A 25663-nucleotide genomic window follows, 5' to 3' on the forward strand; every position below is an offset into this window, starting at 1 on the left:
TCAATTTATTACAAGCTGCGTCAATGTTTAAGATTGTTGGTTCGTTATCATAACAACAAACAATAAGTAATCAGGTTCGAAAAAATTTGCCATGGAAGTTTAAGCACATTTTATCCAGATGCAAAGTTAGGGCTAACTTTATCCGATGTCGAAGTGACAAATGCATCGCCGCTTATGGGATTTTTTATACATGAATACATGAATTAAATTATCGACTGTAATTACACAAGAGGTTTCATTTAGTCGGAAAAATATTTTTTGCAACGAAAACGTATTGCTTAGCAATTAGACGAGAAAAATTGGTACGATAAAAGCACGACGGCCGTAGGCCGGAGTTGATTTTAAATAATAGTTATTTGTATAGCAAGGCTGCGAAATCCTACTTTGACGAACCGAGAGAAAAATTGTCGTCAAGGCCGCTTTGCGGCCGAGACAAGACAATCTCGAGGATGTCAAAGGATTTCGTAGCCGAGGTGTACACAACATTTTGTGTGCAACCCGAAAATTTGTAATTATAAAATGAACAAGTAAAATTTCCTTCACTGTCAATAAAAATAAAGTCGGCCTACATGTCGCCATGTCGCTATGGAAACGACATAAATAAAACAATTCATTTTGAGAAAAATTGGAAAAATGTCGCAAAAAAATTACAACGTTTTTGTTCCGTCTACTTCCCCAGATTGTGCAGTGTCCAATTTAATACCAGAAAAGTCCAAACGGCAGTACGATAAGTGTTACAATGACTTTAAAGAGCGGTGTAATAAAAATAATGTGAAAACGGTGTCGGAGAATGTTGTTTTGGCTTATTTAATGGAAAAATCAAAAACTGTGAAAAGTTCAACTTTATGGAGCACATATTCAATGTTGAAGTTCACGCTGAACATATGGGATGGCACTGGTGTTACGAAGTTTCTGAAATTGGTACCTTTTTTGAAAAAAAGCCAGTTGGTTATCAGGCGAAAAAGTCTAAGGTATTGACACAAGACCAGATCAATTTGCTGTATAATCTGCCCTTTTTTTAGGTCATTTTAATCATGGGAATATTAGGAGCCATGAGAAGAGACGATGACGAACTAACCAAAATGTCTATCGATGACATCAAGGATGAACATTCTGCATTAATAGTGGCCGTTCCTGACACAAAAACTGACATAAAACGAACTTTTACTGTCACCAATCCAGAATTTGTAAGATTATACCGCAAATATGCAGCTCTTGTTCCGTGTACTCATCCAGAGTTAAAAAAATATTATAAATTGTGCAGTGTCGCATTTGAAACCTGAAAAACCTGAATATCGCCATTTCGGATAAGCAACATGACCTCTGGCGGTGGAAAGTCGAATCACCGAAAATTATCCCTTAATACGTAGCTAATGGCAAAAATAACATGACGAACGGTGTAGGGGCCACAGGTACGGGGGTTAGTGACAAAAAGTGATGTTACAATGGGCAAAAAGAAAGTAGATAAAACCAAGTGTTGTGTCCATGGTTGTCACACACGCAGAGCGAAAGACAGAGAGACCAACTTTCATTACTTTCCACGCTAAAATAGTTGTAAAGTGCAAATCATAAACATTTTTGGCGGCAAGGAAAGTATAGACAGAAGAAAAGCTTGGGAAAAGGTTTTGTTATTGAGAAAACCTGCAAGACGGCATATGAGAGTATGTGGAAAACATTTTTTACGTGAAGATTTTATAAATCGTAAGTTCCACGAATTTGAGGTTAAAAGTTTGTTGTTTATTCTACTTTTTTCAACTCCACGCAGCATTTCCCAAAAATTGCAATTGAAGGAATTTGCTGTTCGTTCTCAAAAGTTATCCAAAAGGACACATGACACAGAGAAAGTTTGCATCAAAAATTACAGGCAAAGTAGACTGTAGTGCACTTGACATAATAAGTGAGAAGGTAATTGTATTAAATAAAAAGACATTTAGTTTATTGATGTATTTTTATTGAAAACTTGTTGCTGTAAGTAAAATTTAATTGAATTTTAACGAAAAAAGTCTAAAATTACCTGGACTGTATCCCATCACACTGTACTTACCACACACCGACTGTCAGCAGAAGCCTCCAAGTATTTAAAAATTGTAGCTAACCGAAGAAAAGCCTTCCTGTAACTGAAATATCAGCATATAGTATGTTTTCCACTTTTTAAAAGACTTTCAATCTTTTGAAAACAAAATATTTAATGCACCATAACCTATCTTTACGCCTCTATTTATTTTACGCCTGTTTTGCGAAATTACATCATAATCTTTGATGCCTACATAAAAAAATGTTACTTTAAGGAATACACTTACCTTACTGAAAAACACACTGCACACAATTAACAAATAAAAGAGTTTTGGACACAAAAATTAACACGTAAACAAATGGAAAATCTCAAAAGGAGGATTTTCGATCAGCTGATTGTCAAGACAGCAGCGCCCTCGCAGTAGTCGAAATCGCGAATAAATTGTGCAGTGTCGCATTTGAAACCTGAAAAATCGAAACAGCAATATAAAAAATGTTACAGTGACTTTGAGACTGATGTAACAAGAAGAATGTGAAAACCCTGTCGGATAATGTTGCATTGGCTTACCTATTTACTGGAATTTATTTATTGTGACAGGTAAACGTTAAATTCTGTTATAAGTTTTAGGTTATTTTAATCGTGGAAATATCAGATGCCGTGCGAAGAGACAAATAAACCAAAATGTCTGTTGATGCCATTCATGATTCAGGATATGTTACTACTTACTAGTTACTAGATATTTCCCTTTTTGACCGGTGGAAAATTAACCTAATTCATACGTGTCTGTTCTAGATCGATCTTTTTTACCGACTCGTCATCGTCAATACATCAATCATCGAATCATCAGGCGACCACTCCATTTGAAATTGGCGGGAACTTCAAACCGGATGAAAATTCTGTACTAATAGCGGCCGTTCCTGACACAAAAACTGGCATAAATCAAACTTTAACTGTACCCAATCCAGATTTTGTAAGATCACACCGCAAATATAGAGATAGATATGTTGTAATTGTGATAATAAATAAATATTGAAATGACTTTTACTTTTACGGCCGTCGTCAAGGCAACGGCTGCGAAATTCAATTTCGCGGCCTGCTCTAGGCACGCGAAGTGCTCATTTCGCGTACGGTTGCACACAAATATTTTTCCTGACTAAATGAAACCTCGAGTGTAATTCGGCGAGACAATTTAATGAATGAACAATGCAAATTTAATTTTTTTATTTGGTATTAAGGGTATTAGATGCCTAGCAACTAAAGGTATAAGTTACCTGAGTGTTTTTGCCGGATAAAAGTTAGGGCAAACTTTTATCCGCTGTCAAAGTGACAAAATCACAGCGCCTTATGAGATTTTTTATACATGAATTAAATTGTCATTTCAATTAATTTTTTTTATCGAATGTCAAAACCTTGTCAAACTGACAGAGATTTTGACAAACAGAATTTTTAGCGGCATCGTGGATCCATATCAATTATAAATTACTCTAAGGCATCTAGGCAGCATTGATAACTGTATATTGGGGTGCCTGACTTTTTCTACTACATTAAAAAATGAACTATAGATATAGTGATCCTAAGATTACTATAGAAATAGATTATAGATCTAGAGAGAGAAGAGACTGTAGGTGATTGGCTTGGGTGTTGCGCTGTTGCGCTTGCATTGGTCATTTGCTCATTGCTTTTTAAATGTGCTTTAAATAGTGAGTGTGTGTTCTGTGGTGAGAGTGATACAAATAAAATTGTAAGTTTTCTTTTCTTATTATGTTCATTATTGAGTATATTTTTCATCATAACGGCCATCGTCGCTTACATGCACGAGTTTGTTGGCTTACTGTTAAAATGTACTGATTCCGAATGTAAAGCGAGTAGCGTAATTTTAAGGTTATGTTAACATTTTGCAAAATCGAAGTCTCTGCTGAACGTCTTTATTATTCATTGTATTGTATTTTACAGCATGAACTGTCCCGATCATCGGACCGTTGTGTGTGGTTTTTGAGTCATTATTCGAGATTTGGTACCCTGATACCAACAAAAGTGACATCAGCTTCCGAAGGTACCAGAGAACACCTGAAATAATTAGCAGCTCACCACTGAACGGTAGGTTTCTAAGTGTTTGATTGTCGCTTTCTCTGCTCTGAATCTAATAAATATGTTCATTAAGTGGGTATGTATGTAAGTATTGTAATTATCGCAAGTCGTTGCAGTAAATATTGCAGCACATTGACAATAGGTGAATTATTTGACATGTCAATTGCACTGTTTGTAAGACACTATACAGCGTTTGTACAGTGTAAGATACCGCAATTTGATTTTCAAGGATATGAAATACCACTGCACAACAATTATCCCATCACTTTGTTTCTTAGGTAGGTACAGTGTGCCCAGGAAAGTGGTGGAAAGTTTTCTAATTAGTTCCACAAGATGGAACTATTAAGAGAAAATTAGTGCGATTCTGTTTCAAAATTTAGCAATATTGTTATTGAACAACATTGATTTTGCATAGATCCAACCAATCAACACCTTCATATCATAGCAACTACAACATTGTTATGTAGCAATATTGGTAAATTTTAAACCAGATTCGCACCAAATATGTTTGATATATGGCAACATTACAAAACCTTGTCCGTATCACTGTAAGTTAGGTTAAGCAAAAGTCAAAAATAATAATTAACACCTAAACATTCAAAAATGTATTTAAAATAAAAGTTTTCCCCACTTTCGTGGGCACACTGTATACAGCAAATGGTCTGGAAACATTTCGTATAAATAGACTGAATTTAATCTTTAATAACATTTCAACCCTATATTGGAATGATAATTGATTTTTGCACTGCTAGTGTTAATTTTTGTTGACTGAATATAAGATATTGCAGAACCATCTCGTTTACCACAATATTTTAGAGCGAATCAATCAATGACTGTGACTGTATATAATTCCTTATAGTAGATTCATTTTTTAATGCCGAACTAAATTTACTAGATTAAGGCCCGTATTTATAGTCCAAACTTAAGTTAGACTCAATCTTGAGACAGACTTGAGTTCCGATTTGTGTTTTATAAACAATACTTGAGCATTGATGAGCACTCAAGTTTGACTCAAGCCCAAGTTAGGGGTTAGGCAGACTCAAGTGTTGCTTACATGAGTTTAGAGGTCCAAAATTGTCTTTGTATTGTCTGACAGTTGCTGTTTTCCTGTTTTTCGTTTCGTTTCAATTACGACTATATGGGTAGGCACTAATGTTCAGATTTGAATTTCAGATGTAAGCATTAAATACTTATTTATCGCAGGATGGAAGATTGTTATGAGTTATGACTTTAAAGAAGAAGTTCCAAATACAACGTATTTTGTATACAGGGTATTTCATGAGTGATAATGAACCTAACGGAATAAAAAATGCACCCCACAATATATTTTCAAAGAAAGCCGGACATTTTAATTTCAGTAGCCAGCTTTTTTCGGAAATGTAGTGTGGGTCTCATTTTTATTCCGTGAGGCTCATTATCACTCGTGAAATACCCTGTATTGTATATTGGTTCACAGTTTTTTCAATTGCTGGGCCGTGCGTACTGTAGTACTCTCTGGTTAGCTATTGTACTGGGTGTTAATCCTTTCCTAAATACTATTTTTTCGTTCTACCGAAACTGTATCTGTTTTTTTATTTTTTATTGCCTCTTCCATATCGTGTATGAGAGAAGCCAACAGAATTTTCTCCTTTAAACTGTACGGGATTTTCATTTTTCAAAAGAATTCAAAACAAGCTGTCACAAGGTGTATGGTATTACCATGGCAACTCGACTCAAACGAAACTGGAGTAAGACTCAAGTCTAACTTTTACGAGTTTAGCCGAAATAATGACTATAATACGCATCTAGACTTGAGCAAAACTCAGGACTTGAGTACAACTTACCCAAATTGGACTTGAGTTGCCGACTATAAATACCGGCCTTAGTAACTTTTGTGAAAACATCTTTTTACGGCGAATTTGGGCTTTTAAAAAGTTAGGTTATGGGTCACGTCATTTGTTCTGTCAAAACTGGTCCTAATCAAAGTATTGTGAAATTAAATTTGTTTAATTATTTTGAAAAAACAGCAAAGTTGCACTAAACAAATACGAAAAAGCGGTTGAACGTAACAATTAAATAATTTTGAATTTTGCTACTCATCCTCCTCATCCTCGTCATAAGTCCGAATCGGAATCTTCAACCAAATTAACATTAACAATAATTGGGGATATGTTAGGGTGACCAAAATTCAAAAATTTCAAACAGGAACATTTAACGGCAGTTGAAAGTTGGGGGGGGGGGGGTACATTTTTTTCTTATATGTATTTATAAAACATATAAATTAAACAATAATGCTAAAAATGTATTATTATAAACATAAATGGAATGAACTGATCGTTCCTTACAAACAATAAACAATAATTCTTTAAACAAAAAAAAGCTTATTCAAACAATATTAAAGCACTTATCTTGATACTCGATAAGTTATAATATTGCACATTTCATAAACAAACAAAACATTATTTTAAACAACTGTGCAGTAAAGAATCATTCACATCAATTCCTTTTTCATTTAAATATTGGCAGCTCTCTTCGATACTTGTCCAAGAAAGTACGTCTGTAAGTAGCATCCAGGAAAAAACGTTCAGAATTGACAGTGTTGCTATCCATTTGGTCAAATATGCCTCTGCAGTTGAATAAAATTCCTTAACTTCTTCCATAAATGAAGATTTGGTTGAACTTGATTCTTCACGTAAATTGTTTTTTACGTTGATTGGTACAAACAGATCTTCGTGTCTTTGATGCAAGATATTGATCGTTTCATTCATGATTGAATAGACTTCGATGCAGGTTTTCTTCTTACCTTCTATTTTTTAATTCCTGCTTTAAATGTATAAAGCTGACTGTGAATAAACCACAAGTAAGCTTCACTTTTAGAATCATTAAAAAAATGACGAGCGTTTTGGGAGCTTTCTCTTCGGATAAGAAAAATGATTTCAATCCTTCAAAAATTTTTAAAACACCCCACCGCCCGGAATAAGGATAGCCACCGTGTTTTTAAATTACTTAGTACATTTTGATATTGAATTCCAACAAAAGCACAAAATTCTTTCAGTCCTTCAACTGTAACTGTATAAATAGAAAAGTATGTGAATATCTTCACAATCACACATTCAATATCACAGGATAATCTATCAGCAGCAGTCTGTATTGTGTTGTGCATTATGTGAGCAGGACACCCAAGGTTAGTTTAAAATAAACATTACATGTGCCCTTTCTTGCAATACCACCAAAATTTGTGTTAGCATTGTCTCCACAAAATGCAACACAATTGCTTATTTCTAAATTATAATTATTTAATGTTTCAAGACAATATCTAAAAATTGTCTCTGCAGTTTCACTGGTCAGATTTCCTACTCTTAATAATTTTGATTGAATGCCCTTACTTTTGTGAAAGTACTGAATCATTAACGGAAAAATCTTGGTGGACTTGTGATTACTAGCATCTGTGGCAATACCAAAAAATACATTTTCTTCTATTTCCTTTCTCACAATGTCAACGGAGTGTGGAGCGAGTACTCCTGTAATTAACGACGATGTTTTGGTTCGTGCTGAACAAAATTTGCAGGCAATTTTGGAATCGCTATAAGTATAAGACCTGAAATATATATGTACATTTACTTCTTTTGTTGAAGTCAAACTTGTTTGCACAATTATAGAACCTTCATCGATTTGTTGGTACAATCTGCAGTTCGGAAGGACTGATGATGGCGTATAGTATGGTATGCTTGAGTTAACTCGGCAAATATAACTTTATTTTCTTCTTCTGTTTGTGGTTTTATAAAATATGAAGTTAGTTTTGCAGACGAACATGAACTTACTGTTGAAACTTTAAGAGCATGCTTTTGGCATTTGAGACGGTCTTTAATGTCAGCACGACCGCCATGTCTAATACTTATAAAAGAGTTACAAACTGAACATTCAACTTCATTGTGTCGACCTTTCTTAATGAACCTCCATTCATTTAGCCATTCCGGCTTAAATGTACATTTTCTTTTGGGCATCGTGAATTGATTTGGAATTTGGCCAGCGTCGGACAGTTCAGTTTGCTTAAAATTTTGAACAAAAAAAAAATCGTACCTAACCTCAGACTGATTAACACAAATTTATTTAATTTTACTATTTATCGTATTGAGGCATTACTTACCACCCAGAGTAACTTCTAACTTGTAGTTACAAAAGCAAAAGTTTGTTTTGCTTTGCTATTAAAAATACACAAATAACCATAACTAAAAATAATAAATAAGTAGTGTGACGATTTTATCGGTCGGTAAAACCACCCGCTAACTCGCCCCACTAATTAGTGAAGAGCGCCGACGCAAAATCGCAACGGAAGAACTCGGTCTCTTTTTCGTGCAAAAGTCCACCGAACAACATCGCAATACCGTTTTCGCCGAGTTAAGAATAGTGTCCGAGCGTTTCGTGAAATAACGTCCCGGAGGCGAAGGTCCAAGGACCGATTAAAATAACCGGCGAAAAGGCAGGCTCGCGATCCAGTTAGGGATCGGAACCGGAAACGTCAAAGACGGATAAATTGCGGTATTAGCGTCGCAAGCGACCAGCAGGACTCTAGCAGGATTCTATCGAGACTCTGTCTCCGTCTCAGAACTTCTTCAACGCTCACGACTCCCTCGAGTCTCTCAACTTCCTCACACTCAAATTCTCCAGCCACACCACCTCGTGGAGACACCACCCGGTGAAGCCCCAGCCAGGGAGGAAGCGAGTCCCGATTCCGGAGGAGCTTCGGCGGCGGCTACCACACATTCCGGCGAATTAGTACTGTCCACCCTCTAGCCACTTTCGGCCCCACTGAACCACGCGAAGTCAAACCAAGCCCGAACGAGGAGTGACCAGTGCTTGCAAAATCGCACCCTGCGAGGTGCAGGGACATCTGAAATTGAAATCTATGAAACCTCTCACGTCAACCATACTTGTTTTTTCAAGTTTCTCCCAATTGGCTGGAGCCTAAAAGATAACAATGACAATTTATTTTAAATTAATTCCCAACAATCAAAAATCACATTAACTTACTATAGTTATTTACGAACCAAGTGCGGGAAGATGATGTTCCCGCATGAGCGCATTTTTTAATTAATGCGCGAATGAACGGAAGATGTCTTCACGCAAGTGGTTCGTACAATATTTTTTGTACGAAAATTAAATTATTTTTTTTTGTTTTAATACATTAAACATAAACGAACATAAAACCAAGTAGGCAGTGATCTTTGGTTATTGGAAACAATTGCTCCACTTGATATTTCAATTTTTGCAATAATTTGTGAATTTTGTAGGAACAATTTTCAACGATTATAAATCTTTCCGTAATTTTTTAATGGAGGAAAACCCAGGGAAGTTGTATTTTATGAACTAAATTTTATTATTATCAAGACAGATTTTTTTTTGAATGCCTCAAAGGGCCAGTGTTTTTTGCAATTTTTACATTCGAGTCGACCGGGAAGCACTCGTTTCGGAGCGAGCGTTGGATGTTGGAAGCGTTGCTTTCAAGGCTATGAGTACAAAAAAGCATTTTTCATAGTTTCATATTTTACCTGAAGGACTTGGTTTTGACATTGTATTTTTAGTAGCTATTTTTCATAGAACTACGAACGTGTTGTTGAATTTTGAACTACTCAGCCGTTTGAAATTAGAACTATCAATCGGATAATAATTGGAAAAAGAAACAGAGTTTAATTTAAAAAGGACTTTTTTAATGAAACAAATGTACTTGATTGATTTTAAATTAATTATTAACAACATTAATAAATTAAACTTAATGAAGATGCGTTATGTGACCACCACCTTCATGCATGCATAACCTAACTTTTCTTTCAATGGAATCAATAACATTTTGCAATATCCACGGCGAATTATTGATTTCTTCGAATTTGTTAATTATCCTTTTCCGAAGATCATCCATATCAACCACACGTGCACTGAAAATTGATTTTTTAATGTATGGCCACAAAAAGAAGTCACACGGGGTCAGATCACAAGACCTGGGAGGCCACTCATGTGGCATATTTAAACTAATAAGGCGGTTGTCATAAAATTCCATTAAAAAAATTAAATTTGCCCAGGTCGTGTAAATGCGAGCCCCATCTTGCTGGAAATAGCCTTGTGTTAATTCATCATCTAACAATGTCTCGATTAAAGGAGTTCAAATTTCCAGACGATATCTCTCGGCATTGAGTATCCCTGCAATTTGAACATTTAGGTTTTTGAAAGTTGCATAAATCATTGAATATTTACCTTCAAAAAATATAGGTCCAATTAGTCTTCTTCTACTTATTGCAGCCCAAACTCCAATTTTTTGTGAATGTAACGGTACTTCAATATAATAATGAGGATTCTCGTCACTCCACATTCTCATATTTTGTGAGTTAACGTATCCAGATAACTGAAACCACGATTCATCGCTAAAGAATGTTTTTTCCAATATCGCATCATTGTTATGAAAATTCTCCATAAACCATTGACAGAATTGCTGTCTTCGAGGTCTATCATTTGGAAGAGTTCATGGACTAGTTGTAGACAATAAGGATGTAAATGAAGATCTCGTTTCAGAATACGCTGACAAGTGGTATAGGACAGATCGACTTGTTGTAAATGGCGTATTGAAGTATTTGGCTGCTCCTCAATTTCTTGTCGTACCATTTCAATGTTCAATGTTTTCTTCATTTCTCACCTTTGGTCTCCCACTACCTTCTTTACGTCCTACACTTCCAGTTTCCCTGTATAAGTGCACAAGATGATGTACTTTTCTGCTATACATTTGTATCAAAATGCACGATCACTTCTGGAAAAGTTTCCTGGAAATCTTCAAATGCATTACGTGTGGAATAAATCCACTGCCCATCAATTTTTACGCCGTTTCTAAAATAAATTTCCAACATGCAGCGTTGTTGGTGTTCGGCGAAAGCCATAACGTTCAAATATAATAAGTTAATAACCTATAAGATTCACAATCATAAATCTGAAATTAAATCTGTCAGAATTGACGCAAGCTACGACATGCCTGTCATATCTATCTTTGCCTTTCATGGCATACTTTGATGAAGGTTTTTTTGAATCACAGGATATAAATTATATTTCGGCAAATAGAAAAATGTCCCAATTTCAGCTCTTGGACATTCTCCAAGTCAAAACATAAAACTGCTGCATTATTTGATCGATACTCATTTCTTTCTCTTCTCATATGGATTTTCTCTTTAATATGCTTGTCGTACGAAATTTTCTCATCTTCTGACAGTATCATATCCTTTGTCTTTATTTCATACTGTTCACATTTTTCGCATCGATCCTTCTTGGGAATATGAAAACCATAGTTAAAGTTGGAGACAAAAATATACCTGTACATTGATAATTTTACAGGAATTTTGTTAATGTCTCGACACCAAACAACATACTCTCGTGTCAAAAATAAATTACTCCCTAGGATTTATGGATATTCGTTACTAGGTTGCCATAAATTTGGTCAGGTTGGAGGCTGCTCGTATGTGGTTTCTGGTGACAAACAAAAGATATCCCAAAAATGTAAGGCAGCAAGTTAATTTAACAGTTGCAAATTACTTATTTATCTCTAAGTGACAGATGATTTTTCGTTTCACAATAAAGTTTGGTTACTGGCGGCATATTTATTTGAATTTAATCTCTCAATTCAAAGTAACCAACCTTAGGCATTCAAAATTACTTTTGAAAAAACGTTATTTCCCTAAAAGTTCGAATTCTAGGGAGTAATTTATTTTTGACACGAGAGTATAGCTTGTACCGTTTGTGGATACTCAAATTAGGTTCAAGATACTTCTTTTTTGTATCTGATCTGCAATGATGAGAATCTATGACTGGAAAGCTTCTGATATGATTGATTACATCGTTTTTTTTTATTACAACAAATTACTCTACTGCCTGTTTTTCCATACATAATTTTTTTATCATTTAACACTGGTGTCCGCGCTTGATAATTGACTCACAGTAGTTGATCTATTAGAGTGGTTGGAGATTTTAACTTTTTTTGTACCTATTCCTATGGCTTCTGCACCTAATTTTGTCCATTTGTTGGTATTTTTGTCCCAGTCCTTATTTGCAGCAGACATAAACGTCTAGTTTTAATATTTTTGGTCTGTTTTGACATCATTTTTCTCCATAAAATCGAGTCAACTTGCATGTGAGTGTGTCCTTTTTCAAGGAACTTGTGCTTAAGTACATACTTGGAAATGATAATTTTGGCAAATGTTAATGAATAAGGCCGCTATGTATTGGGTTCGATTCTGTCCACTGCAGGTGTCTGAAAATAGTGACACTTCTTTGACAGTTGTAGATAAACTTTGAAACCAATGTAGCAGTCCCGTACCAATTTCACAACTACCTCGTTGTCTGTTCACTGCAGTCCAAGCAAAACAATAGGCTTTGTGAAGTCCGGATGATGATCAATTACTTAACCCTCCACCACCCGGCGGCACGGCAATTTTGCCGGAGTACATACACTATTACGGATAATACTATTAAGTAATAGTGCAGTGCTTATCAACATAATCACCGGCGTCTCGCCTCCACATTTTGACTTTTTTGTGTTTTATGTTCTGTGTCAATGCTAAGGAGTTTCCTCACGATATGACATGAGTATATAATATACCTTTTTGAATTTCAACCACCAATGTGTTCTCTAAGTCCAAAATTTTTAAATTTTTTAAAAGAGATTGCGGTACTATTCCTGTTGCTGAAATTATGTGGTAAAATCGAATTTTTTTTCTAAACCAAAGATTTCTCATAGCAACGGAGAGTTCTAAATATTTATTAATTTTTGTGTTATATGTTTGTGTTATATTGGGTCGTATGAATAAAATTAAAGCATTTGCTCAAAGTATAAAGTATAAAGTTAAAGCAAATGCTCGAAGTAGAAAATGGAAGTAAAAGAATCTACTTCGGATTGTATGAATAACCTTTTACTTTTACTTCGAAGCAAATACCTCACTTGTATGAGCAAATGGTCAAGAAAATTATATCAAATGGATCTCAATCAAATCAGTTAAATCTAGTCCAATCAATAGGTAGGTTTTACCTGGCAAAAGGTACAGAAAAGTTTCTACTTGACAGGTATCATCTATTAGGCATATTATTATATTGCTGCATTTGCCACCTTGGGGGTTGCCCCTCGCTCCGCCATATTGGAGAATAAGGGTGAAAAATCACTTTTTTGCGATTATTTCATTATTCGTGCGAAATACATCTATGTAAGTTATTATAAAGATATAGACCATACAGTGCTCTACATTTTTGTTCTTTATGTTTTTTTTGTCTGATCCAGAGTTTCGTAGTTATAGCATGTAGAAATGGAGAATTTTTATTGTTTTTGTACTTTTTACTCTTTTCTACAATAACACAGAGGTAGAGCAATAAGGCGCGTTTTTTTTTAATGAAGCAATTGCTCACAGTACAGAGTTATTAATTATTATAAATGATTGTCCCATCGCACTTGGCGTTGGTGGCGTAGTTGAATGTACCTCAAGCCTCATAACATGAATCAGATTAATATCGCCGGAAATCTGTCTACTAGTTTGTCTCATGTTGCGAGGCTGCGGCACATCCAAAATTTGTGTGTTTTTCAACGTCAACTGCGAACCCAGTATAAGAGTGTGTCTAGCGTCTAAAATGAAATACGAAGCGGAAGACTCTTCTTCCAGCGATGAACAAAACAGGAGAGACGAATTTGAAGATGGGAAGCAGGCAGATAATAACAGTAATAACGCATTACTATTCTTGTCACAATACTTTAAAACTTTAAAATCAGTGTTTACAGGCTCGCGTCTTATTTTATAACTTTTAACATTTCTGACGCGAACAAAATCTGCCATCTTTTTAAAGATTTAACGTAAAACGGTGTCTTACTTGTGTTGATGATTCTCGTTTTGACTAGCATCGCAAATTTTGGAGTAAATACTCAACAACTGAAGCATTTACTTCATTTTATTCATACAATTTTCTCAAAAAATGAGCAAGAGCTTGAAGTTGAAGTAAATGCTCAGATCGTGTCTTTTTACTTTTAGCAAAAGCAAATGATAGAATTTTTATTCATATATTTTAAGCAAATGCTCACAAAAAGTGAAGTATGAGCACATACTCAATTTTATTCATACGGCCCAATGTGTGAATTTGGAACAGCTATATCTAAAAGATATGCTTGCTTTTGTTGTTTATTTAAAAATAATAATGTCTGGTCTGTTATGCTGAATATGAATGTCAATTATTATTATCAGAACATTGAGGGTATGGTTGACATATTTTGTTGTGGCATCGGTTCTATTAAGAGGTGCTATTTCAACCCTCTCATTAGAGACCTGCAATAGGATGCTAGTTGCGTGGGATGGGTTGGAATAGTTCTGTTGCTTCCTAATGACTGTGCGGTGGTTTGATCGTTTTGTTTTGTTTTTGCTTTGTCTTTTACTTGTTTGACCTGTAATTGGGACATCCTGTTGGTCAACTTGTCCAAATGATAATAATAATAGATGGAAGAGCCCCCAAAACCGAGAAATGTTTTGAGAATATTTGGCAGCACTCAGTTGCCCATCATTCTTCGTGGGTCGTCAATCTCTATGGCTACTCGAGACTTCGAGATCTCACCAGTTCAGTTCAGAACAACTGTAGTCTCAATAAAAAAGGCGGCGATATGAATTGAACCCAATTATCTGTCTAACTCTTTACCAACTAAGCTATTTAGGTCTTGTCCATTATAATTTCTAATCAGCTATAATAATATATCAAATTACGCAATATTACGAAAAAAAAAATAGATTTGCGGGAATTCGAACCCGAGACCCATTGGATATGTATTTTACCAACAAGCCTACAATGGATTTTATAAAGACGCTTTCGTATTGAATATATTGATATATTGTGTATGCCAATTTTGTTATTGATTTAAAAAAATTAAATGTTACGATACAAATATCGCAATAATACCCTAGTTACGAAGTTGTTTACTTTTTTAACAAACATTTAAGTGCAAGCAATTTGCAATTAAAAACTGCTAAACTTTTCTTTACCGCACTAGTGCGGTAAAAACTGTCATTAGACTAAAAAAAGTTTGAAATATGGTACATTACATATTGAAAGTAGATAAATAATTATTGAGAAGTATATTTGTTGATAAAATAAACTGCAAAACATCCACCCTTGGTCGCCATGGATAAGATTTTTTTATTTATTTTAATTTTTATTATTTTACTATTTTTCATCGTAATTATACAATGTATTATTTTAAGTTTGAAAAAAAAAAAATTAAAGATGCGACTAAAATGTTTGCAAATTCCCCTTTATTTGAACATAACTACAAACTCTTTTTACATGATTCATAAACCAACTGTTTAATTTCATGATCATTAAATAAGGTTACCAAATTCATAACAATACATTCTCGACTTCAACTCCCAAATTACATCAAACCTCACATGCTATGATTTAGAAACGGAATTTAACAATGTAAACACCACAGGCACATTTCAGGCTCCATTTTACAGAGAAACCTTACCTGGTGGACCAGGCTTATCTGCTTTCTTATAGGCAATGCTTATTTTATTGTTCTTATTCACATTCAATCCCATACAAACACATTTCAGCTCTTCATTTGTTAACTTTTTCCTGACAGTTTCTACATAGCTTCTGTTTTCAATTTGTTTTATCAGTAATACGATCGTCTTCTAAACTAAAGTAACTGCTAAGGAAGATTCTTATATTTATTTCTAAACAGAGTTTATTAAATTAAGTAAAATTTCGGGGGCAAACCTTTTACGCAATTTTGTTTAAACGATTAAGGAGTAAAATTTAATTAATTAATATTGTCAGATGAGTTAAAGCGGAGGCTATGTATATTGATTTTTTAGTCATGATTCCCCTTGTGTTGATCATCATAACGCTTTTTAAACTGGCTAACATTTTCAGCATTGACAATCAAACTTGGAAGAGTGTTCCAATTTTTAAAAGCACGGTTTGTTAAGAAATGTTGCTTGGTGGTTGTTTAAAATGATTCCTTGGCAATTTTAAATTCATGCCCACGTAATCGTCTTCCTTCACTAAGTAACCAAAAGTTTTCTATTTCATCAGGAAAAAGATTATGCGTTAATCGAAACATTTGAATCAAATCAGCTCTATCGAATCTCTCTTCAAGTTGCGGAATTTTTAACATTTTCAAGCGTTCTTCGTATGGCAAGTGTGACAAATCGGGCGACCATCTAATTACAGCATGTTGCACTATTTTTAATAAAAGTTGGTCTTGTAAAAGGGACGCCAGACTGATACAGCAAATTCCATTTGTGGTCGTATATACGAGTAGGTGCTATATAAATCAAAATTTACGAGTAGATAAGACTTTTATATTTTGCAGTTATTTTAAGTAGTTTTTTGTATTGACATGAAATGAAATTTTTCAGATTATCATATCAAAATGCACAATTGCGAGAGGTCTCCTTACGTGACCAAATCACTTTTCTACATGGTGAATCACCAGAAACGTCACCGGTTGCCACTCGAATCATCCAGATGCGAAAGAAACGATTTGGAAAAATACTGCTGCAAGGACTGCAATTTTGAAACCGATCTTGTGGTAATTTTAAAGCAACATTCCAGGGAATATCACAGAAAGGACACTGATTGTGTGCAAGATCAACCAAAAAATGACACTGTAGTGAAAAGCTACATTTGTCAAAAGTGCTCATTTCAAACATACTCGGTTTTATTGTGGATGAAACACTTGGAAAGTTCATGTTTTAATACAGAAGGAGACTGTGAGAACATACGTATAGTGTCTTGTAGTAATGAAGACTGGTACCGATGCGAGTATTGTTCCTTTAAGACGAAGGAGGCAACATGTTTGAAAAGACACCACACAGTGAGTCACCCGTCTTACGGGAAGGAAGGATTTCGTTGTTTCCATTGCAAATACAAAGGAAAAACCGAAAATCATCTAAGGGAGCACGTAAACTATAAACATGCCACTCTCGAAACTGTACACTGGTTTCATTGTAACGAATGTCAGTTTACATCTAAAAAATATTCCAAACTGCAAAATCATAAAAAACTTAAACACTCCGCAGATGCCATTAAGTGGTATAATTGTGATAAATGTGAATTTAAAACGAAGTGGAGGAACTCCATAAAAGGACATAAAGCAACTCATTTCTCAGCAGATGCCATCCAGTGGTATAAGTGTGATAACTGCGACTTTCAAACGAAACAAAACCGCTACCTAAAGCAGCATAAGAAAAATCATCTGTCATCAGATGCTGTTCAGTGGTATAGCTGTGATAAATGCGAATATAAAATGAACTGCAATAGCCGCCTTAAACGGCATCAGGCAACTCATTTCTCAGTAGATGCCATCCAGTGGTATAATTGCGATAAATGCGAATTTAAAACGAAATGGAACGAATCCTTAAAACGACATAAGGCAATTCATCTCTCAGCAGATGTCATCCGCTGGTATAAGTGTGATAAGTGCAAATTTCAAACGAAACGAAACGGCCGCCTAACGCAGCATAAGAAAAATCATCTGCCAGCAGATGCTGTTCAGTGGTATAACTGTGATAAATGCGAATATAAAACGAATTATAACACCTCTCTTAAACAACATAAGGCAATTCATCTCTCATCAGAACAGTGGTATAAGTGTGATAAATGCGAATTTCAAACGAAATGGAACGGCTACCTTAGACAGCATAAGAAAAATCATTTGTCAGCAGATGCTGTTCAGTGGTATAGTTGTGATAACTGCGAATACAAAACGAAATATAGCAGTAATCTTAAACTACATAAGACAGTTCATCTCTCAGCAAGTGCCATCCAGTGGCATAAGTGTGATAAGTGCGAATTTAAAACGAAACTGTACGTCTACCTAAAACAGCATAAGAAAAATCATCTGTCAGCAGATGCTATTCAGTGGTATAGCTGTGATATATGCGAATACAAAACGAAATATAAGAGCTACATTAAAGAACATAAGACAATTCATCTTTCAGCAGATGCCATCCAGTGGTGTAAGTGTGATAAGTGCGAATTTAAAACGAAACGAAACCGCTACCTAAAACAGCATAAGAAAAATCATCTCTCAGCAGATGCCACCAAGTGTTATAGCTGTGATAAATGTGAATTTAAGACGAAACGAAAGAACTACCTAAGGCGACATAAGAAAATTCATCTCTCAACAGATGCTGTTAAATGATAGGTGTAGGTGTGATAAGTGCAATTTTAAGACGAAACGCCACGACAACCTAGAACTACATAAGAAAATTCATCTCTAAGCAGGCGAAACGAAAAGACTACGTAAGACAACACAAGAAAAGTATTTTGTCAGCGTATCTTGTACAATCATAAAATCGCTAAACATTCAACGCTCAACAAACAGTCCAAAAAGAACTGTCCATACAATATCCAAACAGACTCGTGTAGTGTGAGAAATGTAATTTTAAAACAAAATTTAACGCAGCTTAAAAAGGCATAATAAAATATTGTCACACGTTCAACGTAAATCTGACGAAGAAATAGAATGATTTTATAGTTTCAATTGTGAATATAAATATAAATCAAGTTATGCAGTGGTTTACTTGTTACCATGAATGTCATCCCAAACCTAAAATCAAATGTCAATTTAAAAGGAAAAAATCCAAGGAATATGTTTAATAGTTTTTCTCCATGACCGTTAGTGAATCTAATAATTCCGAAATCATTTTTAATAATAGAAAGTAAAAATAACAAGTAACTGAATGAATATTCCATAATTATGTTCAACGAAATACATAGATTGCAGTGGATTTCAAAACTGTTAGTGTTAGAGATCAATGCGACGTCCTAATTGTTTTGTGACAAATTTTAATTGAAATAAACAAAAATTGTTCAGATTTCATTGTTTTTGATTCATACTTTCTGGTCGTGGAGAATTATTACATGGTCGTGGAGAAAATACAGTCTGTTACTCGGTTAGAATATACTATTCTAACACTAATATCTTATACTGTTTCTATGGTGCATTTGAGCTCACACCTTACGTTTCCTATAAAATACGCTTTTCTCTATAAAACACGTCGTCAGTAGCAACGTATCTTATTAGGTCATAAAATACGCTAACACATATTATTCAAGTAACATTTTATTCATCATTTTTACAGTAATTATCTCAAAAGTGAAAAGTACAATTATTAAATTAGAACTGCCACATTAGGTTCGTGCTCTTGTTCCTAACATCTTCTTCTTTAACTTCTTCTGTTTCATCCAATGCAAGTGTCCCACCATCGAAAACTGACAATCTTTACATTTTCTTCTTGCCGTAATATGAATTAACTTTTAATGAAGTTCTACACACTTACCCCATATCAAGAAAAGCCAAAATTACATCTTCCATTACCGCCGTGATGCTTTTTTTATTGTTCTGGCCTTGAAACGAAACATACATCTTTTCGTATGCACTTTTAGACTTCATTGGTAACAAATTACCCCTTTTTTCTTATTTCTTCTGGAACGTTTTGGCACATTTTAACGATGAAATTTTTTTTCCCCAAATTTGATGATATTATTACCATAGTGCCCACGGCAACCTTCGCATTTTGTGTATTGTGACGCGCCTCGAATAATTTCTGAATTTATTAAAATTTCTGATAAGATGTTAGTGTTAGAAAAAATCTTAAAGACAACGCGTGTTTTATAGTTGAAAAATGTCGGTCTATTAAATCCTCGCTCCCTGCGGTCGCTCTGATTTAAACTACGACCTCGATTTTTAAATCTTCTATAAAACACTGTTGTCTTAATAGCTATAAGATGTCTCAATTGTGTATTGGTAATATCATGGAAATTCAATATATTCCACTAGTGTTTGCTAGACAAAGTAGAAATAAAGTTATAAATGTTCTAAATTTCGTCCACCCTTTTCCTATCATTTCACAAAATTTCAGAGCAGGACGCAGAGTGGAAGCATGAGGCATTAAAAATGAATAGTGCTTAGGAGCAAAGCCTGACCAGGTCACGTCTGGAGCCCGGTCTTGTAATTAAACATAAAAAACGCACAACGGCGCAAATATTTCTTCACTGTTCCATCGTGCGTCGTTTCCATTCTGTACTTCCCCTTCAGATATCTCTAAGAGACTGAAGCTAACATTTTAAATAGATCAATTTAGATTAAAAGTGGATTTATCAACTTACGGCAAAAATACATACTTATTATGTATATAGGTATTTAATTTTAATTCTTACACTTTGTTGCATTTGCCTAAACATGATATTGAATATCGTGAGATCATTTAAATTTATAATTAAATATTGTCAACACCACTGACACCTCGATTTGAATGGTCAAAATGACGCTTTAAAATTCAATACAAAATATGAAACGGCGAGTTAACAGTTGCATCCAAACCAGGTGTTTGATACAACTGTTAACTCGTAGTTTCAATGTTGCCAATCTAATTTTAAAGTCATAGCCAACTTTAATTATAAATTTAAACGAGGCCTCCGTGAATATACAGGCCGCGACTAAAGCTCGTGTCACGTGATCTGACGTCACAAGTTCCGGCTGACCGTGAATAGTTATATAGTGCTGGTTCCGACTCACTCAAAAATCACGTTTTGGAATCATGTATTTTGCGTGATCTCTTCAAAACGCTAGTTTCAGAATCATGTGTTTTGCGTGACCTTCAACTGTATCAGTATCAGTTGCGTTTGTAGTTTAGTCAAAACATAGTTTTTGATTCAGAGTAAATTATCTGATCATTACATCCGTTTTGGTTCCATCAAAAATATGGTTTTTGATTCATGTAAGTAAGCGGTATTTTGCGTGACTTATATTTTTATAAGCTAGAAACATTGAGGAAGATAATGAAGTTTCATATTTCTGTGCTCTGTGCAAAACATAGTTTTTCATTCATGTAAACATTAAGGTAGTGGGGGATCATTTTATAATTGCATGCTGAACTTACATTTTCATAGTATTAAAGCAGCTGCATAGTGTCAAAATTAAACGATGAGTCATTTCTTAAAATCTATAAACGAGGAAACTCATCTTGTGCCATATGTGAGGGCAAGTTATTTAGAAATTGATAGAAGATTCCCCATTAAAAGATTTATTAAAACGGAAACTCAGTTTGGTGAACAAGTAGTCGTTGATTGTAGTGAATTTAAGATGCCTCTTCCACAACGGTTTACAGAAAAATTTAGCGAAAAAGTTATTCAAACTTTAAACAATTTATTGAATAAGAAAAAACATTTTTATGATTAGTGAAGGAATAGTTGGAAGAACAACCAATATCAAGTTTGTTGAACAGACAGAAGAATAAATTTTCCTGGAGCTACACGAGAAAAAAAAATGCCTGTTCCGATTAAATATAAGTGTCCATCATGCAAAAGTGAAAGTGATATGGAAGGTGTCAGATGTCTTCCTTGCACCATGCATGATTTAATTAAGAGTCAACATTTTAAACATTTTTTACCAGAATATAGAACTAAGAGTGTGTGTTCCTAAATGTTATTATTTATTTGAAATTGTATATTTTGTAGTAATGTAATAGTATTTTACAGTAGAAGTCCGTTAGGATAGCCTTTACTGCCGAGCCAGAGATTTTATGAGACGAGCTCGCAGAGCGAGTCGAATAATACTGGCGAGGCCCTAACGGACGTGTATTGTACAATAGTTTTTGTAATATCTCTACGATTCGTTCAAAATTACCTTTTTGAAACACATTTTTTTCAACGCCATCGAAAAAACCGAATGATTAATAAGTGTGCGGAGGACGTCGTCATGTCAACCGGTGTTTGTGAAAAAAAATTGTTGCAATGTTGTTTGTCAGATTTGTTCAACGCTTAACTTTCCGTTGAAAATAAGTGAATGAAATCAATAAAAAATCGCAATCAAGATATTCCCGATGTCCGGAAGTGAGGTCATCGTTATTGCCTGCAAAATCGCGCTTGTGTCAGTGAAGCATCATCTTCAATCTTGTCTCCATTTGCTGCTGTTTGTCAAATTTGTTCAACACTTAACTTTCCGTTGAAAATAAACGACTGAAATGAATAAAAAATCGCGATCAAGATATTCCCGATGTCCGGATGGTCGCAGAGCAAGTGAAGTCATCGTTATTCCCTGCAAAATCGCGCTTGTGTTGGTGTTAAAGTTCTGAAGCATCATCTTCGATCTCGTCTATATCTGCTGGTGACATACGGATTTCGATTGTGTCCCATAACATTAAACATTCATTATTGTACCAATTGTAAAAAAGTTGAAAAATAAAGTTTAGATCTACGTTGCTATAGTTATTTAGTCATTTATAACGGCCGTTCCCGCTCATAACAGACACCTATAACGGACTCCGGCCGTTATGAGGTTGTTTACATGGTGACAAACAGTCCGGAAAGCCACCTTTAACAACTAGATATTACAAAAATATAAATAAACTTTCACATATTTATGTTGTTTTATTGCTACTATCACTACCATATTGTGATGTAAAACATTGCTTAATCGCAATTATGTGAAGCTTGAAGATGCTGACTTAGGTTAGTCATCTCTATCCGGATGATTATGAACTGCAAAGTAAGGAAATAATGAAATAAAACACTAGATTTTTTATTATAATTTTATTACAGTTATTAAGACAACAAGTGTTTTAAAATCGAGATCGTAGTTTAAATCAGAGCGAACGCAGGGAGCGAGGATTTAATAGATCGAGATTTTTAAACTATAAAACACGCGTTGTCTTCAAGATTTGTTCTAACACTAACATCTTATCAGACATTTTAATAAATTCAGAAATTATTCGAGGCGCCTCACAATACACAAAATGCGGAGGTTGCCGTGGGTACTATGGTAATAATATCAACAAATTTGGAAAAAAACAAATGTGCCAAAACGTTCCAGAAGAAATAAGAAAAAAGGGGCAATTTGTTACCAATGAAGTCTAAAAGTGCATACAAAAAGGTGTATGTTTCGTTTCAAGGCCGGAACAATAAACATCACGGAGGTAACGGAAGATATTATTTTGGCTTTTCTTGATATGGGGTAAGTGTGTAGAACTTCATTAAAAGTTAATTCACACTACGGCAAGAATCATTTGAAGAAAATGTAAATATTGCCAGTTTTCGATAGCCGGGCACTTGCATTGGATGAAACAGCAGAAGTTAAAGAAGAAGATGTTAGGAACAAGAGCACGAAGCTAATGTGGCAGTTCCAATTCAATAATTGTACTTTTCACTTTTGTGATAATTACTGTAAAAATGACGAATAAAATGTTACTTGAATGATATGTGTGAGCGTATTTTATGACTCTATAAGATATGTTGCTATTGACGACGTGTCTTATAGAGAAAAGCGTATTTTATGGGAAACATAAGGTGTGAGCTCAAATGCACCATGGAAACAGTATAAGATATTAGTGTTAGAAAAAAAATATAAATTACATTTGAATGTTTATGTGATGCTACTTTTATCAATCCAACTGTTGTGTGTGTTGTTTAGTCCTAACCACTTGACATACAATTTTTTTCCTTTTTATCTTAAAACTTTCCACCAAGTAAATATCCGAATGTTTTACTTTCTGCAATTCTTCTCTTTTAATAAATTTGTTGTTGGATTAGTTAGCTTTACTTTTTTAACAATGAAAATTTCGTTTGACCAATTGGCTGTATAAGATTTATCAAAAATTTGACGATGTTTACTTATTCGTCCATGATCACCAACAGAAAATTTATTATGTACATTTGCAAGCTTTATATGAGTATAAATTGATTTCAATATTGATTTTAACATTTGCGGGTGTAGTTTCAATTGTGCTGTGATATTTGTTGTTATATTCGTTGGCGATTTTATCTAATATATTGAGCCATTTATAATTTCCTTGTAAACTAAATTGTACCCATATGAATTGCTTTAGCGTTCTGTTGACCCGTTCAACTATAAAGTGGGTGCAGGTTGCAAAGACACACTTGTCATTTGAAACAGCACTTTTATGGCATTAGTCATTTGAAATTACTTTAAAACTACTTATATGGAAAATATTCAATCCAAACTATGATTTTCTGGTCCCTTTGTACCTTTATTTGGTTCAGAAATATCGAAAAAATGCTGTTGCAAATGACAAGTGTGTCTTTTGCAACCTGTACCCACTTTAGATGCTTTAATAGAACTGAACGTACTATAATGATTAATTTTACGTTTTTTCTAATTTTACGTTTTTTCATTAAACTTTGAAATTTTGTATTAAAACACTCTTTACCGTTGTCAGTCTGTAAGTTTTTAGGTGGTGGTTTTACTTTTAGTAAAATATTCTCCATTGCTGTACTCACATCAATAGAATTTTTTGTCTTTAGTGGAGCCATCCAAACGTACTTAGAAAAGCAATCAACTAAAATGTATTTAAATTGTTGATTCTCTTTGGCATATGGAATCATTTCCACAAGATCAGCTTGCAGTGTTTCATTTAGTCCTTTAATAATAATACGACGACGTTTGAATTTTTTTCTTGCAGGCTTATGTAATTCTTTTACGATATCCATCTTGATGGAAGTAGGTTTATAACCATTATCTTTTAATTTGGAAACCATGCTTATTATTAGTGTTTTATTATCGCTTTTTAATCATTGACTGACTGATTTTCAAATTTTATTGGACATTTAACAATTATCTGCGCAAATAAACATTTAAATTTATTGTTTTTAGTTTTCGATGTACTTTGTTTAACAACAAATGATATACATGTTCCAAATTGCATTTGATAATTCAAACCTTGTTCTTTAGTAAATAATTTATCATTTAAACTTATAAGAACCTCTTCATTGTTTAGAAGAATCTTTTCAATGGTACCCTGTTCTAATGAAAATTTATAATCAACTCTATTAAATCCTATAATATATTTATTATCTACAATGGCATTAGCTTCAAATTTTAAAATTACGTTATAAAACATATATGAGGATGAAAGTATTTCTTTATCACTAAACTTTGTCAATACCAATTGTGGATTTTTAACTAAGTGACGTCCAAATTTATCAAGCGTCATCATTCAATAATACCAGATTCACGCAATTCTTCTACAATTGAAACTATTTCGTTATTGTGATCCGAATGTCCCGCTGTCTGCGAAGCAACTAATAACCGAAGTCTTTCGACTAATTCATTTGGATCATCCCAGTAAACATAATTTATTGGATAATTATTTGTTTCTTTTATCATACCTTTACCGATAGCTTTTCTTGGTCTTTTAGGAGTTTAAGTATAATTTTGAGATGGAAAGTATAAGGGAGCAATGATTGATTTATATTTATCAGATCTAAGGCGAATTGGAGCAAAATGAATGACAAGCATTGCCTAAATCCAAAATATCTTTATATGTACTAAAGTCATTTTGTGTATACTTTTTAGGATTGTTTTTAAATAAAAGTTCATAGAGTCCTGGTGTTGTTTTATAAAAGTTGTTATCTACTTTAATGTCTTTGCCCATAAACTCTACAACAGATGAACCAATAAAGAATTTCTCTTGAAAGCTGTCGTGTCTTATGCCAGTCCTATGATCAAATTCTCGTTTCTTATCAAGAATCATAGCACTTATATATTGTCGTGGT

The 25663-nt window shown here is 34.2% G+C and overlaps 3 long non-coding RNA genes across 3 annotated transcripts in view; all 3 read left to right on the forward strand.

Moving 5' to 3' along the window:
• The first annotated feature begins 259 nt into the window (after nt 1-259).
• Nucleotides 260-1938, forward strand: LOC138128918 (uncharacterized). The gene is made up of 2 exons (XR_011158956.1): nt 260-1701; nt 1766-1938. It is a non-coding gene; the product is annotated as an uncharacterized lncRNA (long non-coding RNA).
• Nucleotides 1939-2469: 531 nt separating this feature from the next.
• Nucleotides 2470-3052, forward strand: LOC138128917 (uncharacterized). Its single transcript, XR_011158955.1, has 2 exons — nt 2470-2611; nt 2807-3052. It is a non-coding gene; the product is annotated as an uncharacterized lncRNA (long non-coding RNA).
• Nucleotides 3053-3628: 576 nt separating this feature from the next.
• LOC138128369 (uncharacterized) overlaps nt 3629-25663 on the forward strand; it is a 131892-nt gene continuing 109857 nt past the window's right edge. The window contains exons 1-2 of the long non-coding RNA XR_011158624.1: nt 3629-3755; nt 3968-4111. This is a non-coding gene — a long non-coding RNA (uncharacterized lncRNA). The remainder of the gene's footprint in view (nt 3756-3967; nt 4112-25663) is intronic.

The sequence above is a fragment of the Tenebrio molitor genome, chromosome 4 (genome assembly GCF_963966145.1).
Source record: "Tenebrio molitor chromosome 4, icTenMoli1.1, whole genome shotgun sequence".
NCBI lineage: Eukaryota > Metazoa > Arthropoda > Insecta > Coleoptera > Tenebrionidae > Tenebrio > Tenebrio molitor.